Source organism: Petaurus breviceps, unplaced genomic scaffold (assembly GCF_028583685.1).
Source record: "Petaurus breviceps papuanus isolate PSGF00001 unplaced genomic scaffold, PetGlider_PUasm1.0 185, whole genome shotgun sequence".
In the NCBI taxonomy this organism is placed as follows: Eukaryota; Metazoa; Chordata; class Mammalia; order Diprotodontia; family Petauridae; genus Petaurus; species Petaurus breviceps.
This window is the reverse complement of record NW_027185797.1, coordinates 38080611-38091876: the sequence shown is the minus strand read 5'-3', so window position 1 is coordinate 38091876 and position 11266 is coordinate 38080611. Positions and strand designations below refer to the sequence as shown.

The 11266-nt window shown below is 38.8% G+C and overlaps 1 protein-coding gene and 1 long non-coding RNA gene across 3 annotated transcripts in view; both read left to right on the top strand.

The window, feature by feature from the left end:
• LOC138161400 (myeloid cell surface antigen CD33-like) overlaps positions 1-11266 on the top strand; it is a 37043-nt gene that overhangs the window by 1248 nt on the left and 24529 nt on the right. The window lies entirely within an intron of this gene.
• Positions 32-2113, top strand: LOC138161862 (uncharacterized). Of its 2 annotated transcripts, none has more exons than XR_011168485.1 (3): positions 32-312; positions 510-615; positions 1523-2113. It is a non-coding gene; the product is annotated as an uncharacterized lncRNA (long non-coding RNA). The 2 variants fall into 2 exon arrangements; XR_011168486.1 differs by lacking the exon at positions 1523-2113 and adding an exon at positions 785-1504.

Genomic DNA, 11266 nt, shown 5'->3' with positions numbered 1-11266 from the left:
GGTCTGGTTCATGTTCTTTCCCCCCAGATCTGACAGAGAAGCCAGACATCTACATTCCAGGGACCTTGGAGCCTGGACACCTGGTGAAAGTGATTTGTGTTGCTCCCTCCCTCTCTGAGTGTGGGAAACCTCCCATTTTCTCTTGGACAGGGGCTATCCTCTCTTCCCTGGAATTCAAGAGAGAAACCCTCCATTTCTCTGAGATGACCCTCACTCCAAGGCCCCAGGACCATGGCTCTAATCTTAGCTGTCAAGTGACTGTCCCTGGGGCCAGAGTAAGCCTAGACAGAACTGTCCAGGTCATGATGGTTGGTTAGTGCTGGGAGGCAAGATATCTCCTCTAAGAAAATACAGAGGTTCAATCTACCAGTGGAGAGAATAGGGGTTAGGAAATCTGATGGTGGAAATCTGTGTGGTTGCAGAGATGGAGTCCTGAGAGCAGACCCTAGAATCAGGGATTGGCCCCTTGGATTCCTCCCCTGATTTTTGTCTCTTTTGCCTCCTTTTAGGGGAACAGAAAAGCTCCTGGCCTCTGCTACTGACCCTGCTCCGAGGGGTCCTCATGGGAATTGGCTTCCTCCTCACCTATGGTTTCACCTACCTCTATTATAGCAGGTATGTCTGCCTCCTCCTCCCCATTTGACCCTGGGATCTAGGTCCCCAGTCCCCTCAATCTCAGCTTCTCCCTTTCAAGGATGAAATGAGAACCACCACCATTGCTCCCTAGTGCCTGCCTGGCTACTAGAGCTCCTTCTCTGAGAGTGGACCTGGGTTCCCTTTACAGGAGGAGAAATCATTAAGGACAAAATGTGAACAACCAAGGCACCTGAAAATACCCCCTCCCCTCTCCTTGTCTTCAGATCTGAGCCAAGGATAGAATCAGGACAGAGAATGTAAAATGCTAGACATGGGGGGCCCAGGTATCAGAAGACTGAATTCTAGTACATGCCCTGTCATCCTACCTCAGAAGACTGAATCACTTCCCTTCTATGGTCTTCAGTTTCTTCATTAGAAAAGACAATGAATGTTTAGGAGAGGAAAGAAGAGGATGGCAGGCTACAGCGGCAATGGGGAGAAGGAGCTGGAGAAAGGGGAGCAGGGCCAGCAGCCCCAGCAGCCACCAGTGCCCCTGGGCTGCTTCAGCCATGTCCTGTCCCCACCTTAGCAGCTGATCACAGGGAGAAGCTCCTCTTCCATTGGTGGGTTCATAGATTTAGATCCAGATGAAACTTTGCAAGCCATTTACTTCACCTCCTCATATTACAGTTGGAGAAACAGGGCTAGAGAGGCAGTGATTTGCCTGTGGTCACTTTGCCTATATGGGCAATATTGATCCTGGAAAAGGCTTCAGCAAGAGGGGAAAACAACCTTGGGGTTCACTAAGCCCTCAGTGGACAGCCATGACTGAGATTGGCTCAAAGATAATGTGCCGTAACATGCATGGCTAGAACCTGGTCTGGACCTCACACATCCATGTATTGGTGGACTTGTTCCTCATTGCTCCCTCATCTTTGTCCTTCAGAAAACCTCTACCTTAAAGGCTCCAACCAGGTCCCTGCCTCCTGCCACAAGCAAGACACTCCTGAAACCAGGTCCCAGATGATCTTTCCTCCTGCCAAACTTTCCCAGAGCACTTTGCTGGATGATTCCTTTGCTCCATCTTGCCACTTTATGCTGCCTTTATTTTCAGAGGTTCTGTAGACCCCACCTCTACCACCCCCACCCCACCCCTGCCATGAGAATGCCTAATCTTTGAGTGCAGGGACTGGACCATTTCTTATCTTCTCATGTCCTATGTGAGGATAGGGTCTCATAGATCATAAACCAATGTTTATTTGAATTTCATTAAATTGAAATGTTAAAAAATTTACTTTAAAAATTTTTTAATTTTTATTGGGATTTTGTTATTTATAAATGAGTGTTCACATTGTGATTTTTATATTTATAGATATGAGGGTTTTCATATATACAGAACAGAACAAGACTGTATATGAAACAGCTTGCATTAAAAATAAGGAATCACATATTTCAAAGCTGTCCTGCTTTCTGTATCTCCATGTGAACTTCTGTTCTTTATTACATCATTAAGAAAATAAATGTCATCTGATATCTTTTTTATTGTCTAATTTTCCAGTACTTCCCTTCCCCTACTCACTCATGGAGGGCCAACCCTAATGATTACCTTTATTAAAGAAAAAAGAGTGGGGGGGGGGGTTTAATGCTTAATGCCAAGCAAAGGCAACTTCCAAGGTTCAGAATACCAGCATAGTAATTCTCCATTTTATTCAGTGGCAAATTAAGGCAAAACATTCACAGAACAGAGAAAATCACAATACAGCATTCACCAAGTGTGATTCAATAATTTCCAAGTACTATTTCACCCTTGGGCAGTACGTTCATTTAGTCAATCACAAAGTCTCTCTTCTCAAATGGAGATTAAGATTAGTTTCCCATCATAAACAAAGTATATTCATTTGTTCAGTCACAGAGCACAAAAAATGTCATGTTTCCCACCCCTGGATCACAACTGAATTACAATTATCATTAGTTAGCGCCAAGCACCCTCTCAAAAGGGGTAGTGGAGAGCACAAATACCATCTACTCCTGACCTACAGCAAGGTTAAGATATCATCACAGCATTTAATGCTTAACACCAAAGAGAGGTCTTTTCTTCATCTTGACCCAAGACAAGTTCTCAGCAATCTCTGTTTCTGGGAAGGCAAAGCTTAATAAAGCCACAATGCCAGTGTCCTCATCAATTCACTCTATGTCTGCAGAACAGTCTCAGGACCCTGAAAACATCAGCAAGACCCTCTTCCAGGATTTCTATAAACATACAACAAAAAAAATCCTTCTTTAGGGCTTCTGAACCAACAGCAAAGTTCCAGGACCTATGCAACAATAGCATTGTCCTTCACCAGTGGACAAATCTGGCAAAACAACATCAAAACAGACAGAATACAGGCATCATAGCCATGTCTCCTCAGTCCTTGGCAACTCCAGGTGGCAGCTCTCAGAAGTCCTGGGCAGCTCCAACTGGCCCTCAGCAATCCTCCATGATGTGGCTCCTAAAAGTTCTTCTGCCTCTCTCTCTCTGCTTGTGCCTCTCTAAATCCATGGCACCAGGTCCTCCCAATTCATCCCTCTCTTTTCATGTCAACAAATCCATCCCACAAGTGGTATTCACAGCCTCTGGGTTTTAGCACTCAACCCCAAAACCAAGCCAACACAGGGGAATCTTTAAATTCCATTACCATTTCAGGGGGTGGAGTCAAGATGGCAGAGTAGAAGCAGGACTTCCTCCCAGCTCCCACTTCCACCTTCTCCAATTTATGTAAAAATGACTCTAAAAAAAACTTTGGAGCTATAGAACCCACAAAATGACAAAGAGAATCTAACTTCCCACTGAGGACAGTCTGGCAGGCCAGCAGGAAGGGGCCAGCACAGTGCTCTGGTAGCCGAGCCCAGCCCTGAGTGAGCCAGAGGTTTTAGCCTCAGGGAGGCCACAACCAGCTACTGGCTGGAGGGACTTCACATCACCAGCAACTGTGGCAGTTTCCAGAATTATCAAACCATAGATGCTAAGAACAAAGTGAGAGGTTAGTGCAGTGCGGACTTTGGGAACCAGGAGTTTGGGAGTGAGGTCTGGCCTTTACCCCCTGGAGGGAGAATTGACTGAGACACAGTGGCCATGCAGCCACTGCCACGTGGCTGATTCAGAGCTCCTGGCCTGCAGATTGTAGGGGGACCAGTCTGAGGGGTAATCACTATCCAGAGTGGAGGTCCTGGGGTGCATGACCATTTTGTCAGAATGTGTGGAGGCTTCAGAGAGGGCACACAACTAATAGCTCTAGCAGCTGTGAAATCCCCAGCAGTTTGGGACAAAGCTCTCCTCTCTGGAAGCAGAGTTCTACTGTGGCAAAAAGCTCAAAAGTCAAGTAATTGTGTGGCAACATGAGTAAACAAAGAAAGCAAAGCAAGTAGAGCAATAGAACTTTACACTCCTATTTTGGGAACAAAAAGTATCAAAGCATGGAACAGGAGGAAATCAGGGATGTTAGACCTCTTGCACCAAAAGCTTCCAAGAAAATATGAGCTGGTTACAGGTCATAGAGGAGCTTAAAAAGGATTTTGAAAACCAAATAAGAGAAGTGAAGGAAAAATTCAGAAGAGAAATGAGAACGATGCAAGAAAATTATGAAATGAGAGTCAACAACCTGACAAGAAAATAACACCTTAAAAAATAGACTAACTCAAATGGCAAAAGAGGCTCAAAAAGCCAATGAGGAGAAGAATGCCTTAAAAAGCTGAATTTGCCAAGTGGAAAAAGAATCCTTCAGAATTAGATTGGAGCAAATGGAAGCTAGTGACTTTATGAGAAATCAAGATACTATTAAACAGAGCCAAACAAATGAAAAAAAAAAATAGAAGGCAATGTGAAATATCTCATTGGAAAAACCACTAACCTGAAAAATAGATCCAGGAGAGAGAATTTAAAAATTATTGGACTACCTGAAAGCCATGATCAAAAAGAACCTAGAAATCATCCTTCAACAATTTCCTAAGAAAAATTGCCCTGATGGTTTAGAACCAGAGGGCAAAATAGAGGTTGAAAGAATCCACTGATCACCTCCTGAAAAAGATCCCCAAAAGAAAACTCTTAGGAATATTATAGCCATGTTCTGGAGTTTCCAGATCAAGGAGAACATATTACAAGCAACCAAGAAGAAACAATTTGAATATTGTGGAAACACAATCAGGATAACACAGGATCTGGCAGCTTCTCCACTGAGGTATCAAAGGGCTTGGAATATGATATTCCAGAGGTCAAAGGAGCTGGGATTAAAACCAAGAATCACCTACCCAGCAAAACTGAGTATCATGTTTCAGAGGAAAATATGGTCATTCAATGGAACAGAGGACTTTCAAGCATTCTTGATGAAAAAAACCAGAGTTGAATAGAAAATTTGACACTCAGATACAAGAAGCAAGAGAAGCATGAGAAGGCAAACAGGGAAAAGAAATCATAAGGAACTTATCAAAGTCGAACTATTTACATTCCTATATGAAAAAAACAATAATTGTAACTTCTGAAACTTTTCTCATGAGAATAGTTGAAGGGAATATAAATGTATACATATGTAGACATACATACATATGTCTATATAGGAGGGTATATGGGCATATGAATACATATGTGAGTGTGTGTATATATGTGTACAGGTATAAATAGATAGAGGGCACAGGAAGGGATAATACTTCAAAGGTGAAATTAAGAGGTGAGAGAAGAATGTAATGAGAGGAGATGGGGAGAGACAGATTGGAGTAAATTATCTCATATATAAGAGGCAAGGAAAAACTGTTACAATGGAGGGGAAGGACAGGAAAGCAAAAGGGAATGAATCAACCTTATTTTCACTGAATTTGGCTTAAGGAGGGAATGACATATACACTAAAGAGGGTATCTCACCCTATAGGAGAGTAACGGGGAAAGGGGTGGAAAAGGGGATGATGGAGGAGAGGGCAGTCTGGGTGGGGGAGGGAAGTTGGAAGCACCCACTTTTGAAAAGGGACAGGATCAAAGTAGAGAATAGAACAAGTTGGGGGTGGGATAGGATGGAGGGAAATATAGTCAGTCTTTCACAATATATCCACTATGGAAATGTTTTACATAGCTACACATGCGCAGCCTATATTGTATTGCTTATCTTCCCAGTAAGGATGGGTGATGAGGAAGGAAGGGAAAGAATCTGGAATTCAAAGTTTTAAAATCAAATGTTTAAAATATATACATATATATCATTTTACATGTAACTGGGATATAAGATATACAGGCACTGGGGCATAGATATTCATCTTGCCCTACTGGAAAGTTGGAAGGGGGATGGGGAAAAATATGGGAAAGAGCATATTGGGGGAGTGGATATTCAGTGGGATCTCTGTTTTGGAGTGGTGAGTAGGGAAAAATGGGGGGAAAATTTGTAACTCAAAATCTTGTGGAAATGAATGATGTATACTAAAAAATAAAAAAAGAAGAAAAAACAAAAAAGAGTAAGATGGGAAAACAATTTACACAAATGATGAATGTCTTGAAAAAAAAATCTGGCCATAGCTTCAGTGCACTCCATCTTTGGCTGCCCTATGTTTGCAAAGGAATGAGAGAAGTGTCTTGTCTCTTCTTTGTGAATACCTTGTTCTTTGAAACTTTGGATCACCATTTTTGATTGTGTTGTGGTTATTTTTCTTTCTGTTTCTATTTTTGAGGTGGTAGATGGCACCTTGGATAGAATGCTGAGCTTGTATCTCAGAAACTTTCTTCAGGCCTACCTTGCAGCTAGCTATTGAGGGTTTGATTACAGACCACTACAATACAGCAATATATCACAAAAAACAAGTCACATGAATTTTTTGGTTTTCCAGTGTACAGAAAATATAACGTTTAGCTATCCTGTCATCTAGTAAGTGTTTTAAAGAAGTCTAAAGATCTCTAAAAAAGTACATATATTAATTAAAATACTTTGCTCCAAAAAATGCTGTCATCTGAGCCTTCAAAATATCATAATCTTTCTGCTGGTGGAAGATCTTGCATTGATATTGATGGTTGCTGACCAGGTTGGTGGTTGCTGAAGATTGACTGTGGCAATTCTTCCTTTTGTGAAAGATTTCTGTGTAACACTCAATACTGTTTAATAGCATTTTTTCCACAGCAGTACCTATTTCAAAATTGGAATCAGTCCAATGGATAGTGCTGGGCATCGAGTCAAGAAGACTCTTCTTGAGTTCAAATCTAGTTTTAGACACTAAGTAGCTGTGTGACCCTGGGCAGGTCACTTTACTCTATTTACCTCAGTTTCCTCAACTGTAAAATGATCTGGAGAAGGAAATGGCAAACCACTGAAGTATCTTTGTGAAGAAAACCAGAAATGGGTCATGTAGAGTCAGAACAATTGAAAATGACTTAATATCAGAAGTTTATATAGAGAAATCACTTGAAAGCATAAAAGTAAAAATACTTTTCCTAAACATAGTAAAGAATATGCACAACAAATCAATACCAAGCATGTAATGCAGAAAGTTAGGAGCTTTTCCCACAAGGTCATGGACAAAGCAATTATGCTCATTATTTCTGGCACAATATAATATGGTTCTAGAAATGCTAGCTATTACAATAAGATAAGAAAGTGAAATGAAGGGAATGAAGAAGCAAAATGATCACTTTTCCTAATAATGTGCCTTCCTTTGGAAAACTCTAAAGGGTCAATTAAAATTAATTGAAACAATTAATAAATACATGATGTGCATGATTCTAAAGAAATCCCCCAAAATAATCATCAACTCTCTATATTGCCAGCAAAACCCAGTATGTACAGCTGGAAAGAAAAATTGCATTCAAAGTATGTACAGAGTAATAAAATAAATGTGTATCTATTTGGCAACACTTAAGTATTATATACATATGACTATAAAATATTCTTTAGAAAAAGACAGGTCAAAATATTTAGAGAAATATCAGTTGGTCAAGGGTCAACCTTGACCATAATTATATGGATTTTTTTGGTAGTAGCAAAGTATTGAGAATTAGTGAGGTTTTCACTTGGGAAATCCTGGATATATTCTTTTCCCTTCTACATCCTGTCCCCTCTGTCAACCAATTCAACCTTAACCTTCCTCTTTTCTGTATTCACTTAATGTTTTATCCTTTCAAAATCTCAGCTTTCTGAAACCCAGAGTTGAAATTCTCCCATCATTAGCTTCCTTTGTTCCTCTTTACTTGATGTTGACTGAAAGTGCAGAAAACCATGAAACTATGTTGTCAGTCACTGAAGAGTGAATCTAAATGCACTATTAGCTTTTCATGGTTCACAAAGGGTTTTCCTTGGGTAGAGTTGTCCCAGGTAACCATAGTTGACTTGAATGTAGTGTAGAGTAGGTACTTCTTTGACAGAAAATGGTTTCTGGCTGGAGAGTGTGATGGAATGGCCAGTCAGGCCCCCTAGAGGACCAAGGATGAGGCCTACTCCTTGTCTTCTGCTAGAGAGCTGATGGCCAATAGAGGAATTTGCTTTATTTGATTATGCTTTTTTGTTACCAATGTTTTCTCTTTGATTGTTCTATTGGAAAGAATGGAAGAAAGAAAAAAAAGAAACATTTGTAATTAGGAAAAAAAGAGTGCCAAGATATGTTGAGATCAGCAAAGGTATATGATATGTTTCTTTTTTGATTAAAAAAAATTATGATCTTTAACATTCAGGTCATGTTGTTATCATTTTAAATATTCATTTTAAAGTTTGATTGGCCTAGCATTAAAACTGTAAATTAATTTTGGTGGTATTTTAATTTTGAATATATTGGTATAACTCATCCATGGGCACTGAATATTCCTCTAGCCATGTGTATTGTTTTTTATTGGTTTAAGGAGTACTTTGAAACAGAATCTATTCAATTTTTGAGGGGTCTTTGCTAGATTGACTACCCGATGTTTCATGGATTTTGCAATGATTTTGAATAGGATTTCCATTTCTATTGTTACTTCTTGGATGTTGTCATTATTGTATAAAAATACCATTGTACACCCCCCCCCCAAATTGCTAATATTTTAGTTTTTCCAATGACTTGAAAAAACAATTTTTAACCTTCATTTTTAATAAATTATTTTGAGTTTTACATTCTCTCAAACTCTTCCTTTCCTCCCCCCTCATTGAGAAGGCAAGCAATTTGATAAAGGTAATATGTATGCAGACATGCAAACTTGTTTTTCATATTAGTCATGTTGTGAAAGAAATACCAGACAAAAACCCCAAGAAAACCAAAGAAAGTATGCTTCAATCACATTCAGGTTCCATCAGTTCTTTCTCTGAAGGTGAATAGCATTTTTACTCATAGGTCCTTCAGAGTTATTTGAATCTTTGTATAGATGAGAACAGCTAAGTTTCACAGTTGATTATTATACAATATTGCTGTTACTGTGTACAATGTTTTTTTCTTTAAAAAGTTTACTTATTTATTTCTAGTTTGCAACATTGAGTTCCACAAGCTTTTGACTTCCAAATTTTTCCTTCTCTCCCTTCGTCCCTCCCCAAGATGGCATGCGATCTGATATAGGCTCTACATATACATTCACATTACTGTCTACAATGTTCTCCTGGTTCTGCTCCCTTCATTTTGCATCAGTTCATGTAAGTCTTTCCAGCTTTTTCTGAGAGCATCTAGATCAACATTTCTTGTAGTATAATATTAATCCATCACAACCACATACCACAACATGTTCAGCCATTCCCCAGTTGATGGATATCTCCTCAATTTCCAATTCTTCATCACAATAAAGAGCTGCTATAAATATTTTTGCACATATTTTTGTCCTTTTTCTTTGATCTCTTTGGGATACAGACCTAGTAGTGAATTGCTGGATCAAAAGGTCGCCCAGTTGTATAGCCCTTCACATAGCTTGCAACTTTAGTGAAGCTATGAAGTAATTTCAAAAGACATTTAATATGTGCCTATTATTAATTTATTAATGATTTCCTAGAATTTTACAAGTAAGGTATCATGTCATCAGCAATAGGGATAGTTTGATCTCCTTTATGATTAGATTTACACTGTTCATATTTTTCTCCTTTCATATTGCTGTTGATAGGATTTTGAGAATTATATCAAATAATAGGGAGATTGGAATCCTGGATTCACCCCTGTATTTTCCAAGAAAGCCTTTGATGTCATATGACAGTTGGTTTGGGTTTTAAGTAGATTTTTTCATCTTAGGAGAGATTCCTCTATGCTTGTTTTTTAAAGGTTTTCTTTTTTTTAAAATATGAAAACCAAATGCTTTCCTTTGTCATATGCATTTCTGTGTCTATCTAGATATCCTGTATTTTTTATGTTTTTGTATATAAGTCATTATGTTGATTATCTTCTTACTGTTGAACCATCCTTTCATTCTTGGTATAATAAATCCAACATGATCATAATGAATGATTTCTTGGACAATTTGCTAAAATTGTGATCTATATGATATTGTTCTAAGTATCTCATCTTTTGCTTTATCCTTGCCTGTTTTAGGTATTAGGACTATATCTTATCAAAGAAATTTGGTAGATTGTTTGCTTTGCTTTCATTTTAACAATCATTTGTATAATGATAGTAATTGTTTAAATGTTTGACAGAATCCTCATATATTTAAACATAAATTATCTTATACATTTGTAAAAACATTAATGATTACATTGATGGTGATTTTTTTTCTGGAGGTTCTCTCTGCCTATATAGTTTTGGATATTCCATTCTTTTCTATATTCAGAAGCTCTTGGTGCTTTTCTTCTATCATTCCTTGTATTATGTGTAGAATTCAGATTTTCTTTAATTTGTCATGTCCTTTTAGGACGCCTATGATCTTTATGTTGTCTTTGTTCATCCTTAAAATCATTGTGTTTTGTCTGTATAGAAATCATGTGCTACTTTTGGAAGGGGGACAGGTGGGTGAAAATGTTCTGCTAGATCCAACCCTCCCTCCATTGGAAACAGTAAATGATTGGCCAGTATGGGACCAGTTTTCAGATAAGACATATGGTTGTTGGAGACAAATAATTGCAAACAAAACAAAACAAAAAAAAACCCTCTTTGCATCATCATTCAGATATGACTGTTTTTTTGATCAGCATAACCTATGTGCTTGTTTTAGGGTCTTTAAGTGGTGGTTAGAGGTGGTCCAATTTCCCAGCCATACATGGTTAGGATCAAACAATGCAATACAATTTTCTTACATTTCCCATAATTGAATAAATTTGACTCACAAGACAGAAATTGGACTACCTCCATAATTGAATAGAAAGGGAACTGAGGTAACTTCAAAATTGAGTCTCAAGATGGAGTCAGTGGGGTTCACTCAATTCTCATAATTCTCTCAATTCTCTCATAAGTCAGATGGAGAAAGAGAAAGAACTTGAGTGGAGTTTAAGAAGGGTACCTAGTATCTAGCCCAAGTGAGTCTCTTTGTAACTTAAACTCCTTGCTTCTTATTCTGCCTTCTCAGTACTAAAATCACATGTCTGGAACCTCCTACATATCATTTCAGCTCCAATACTTGAAGATGTCTACCATTTCCTCTCTAAGTAATTTCTTCAGACTAAATGTCCCCTGTTCCCTCACATTTTCCTCATATGGCATGGATTCAAGCCCTTCATCATCCTGGTTGTCCTCTGGAATCCCTCCAGTCTATCAGTGGTCTTCCTTCCTTCCTTCCTTCCTTCCTTCCTTCCTTCCTTCCTTCCTT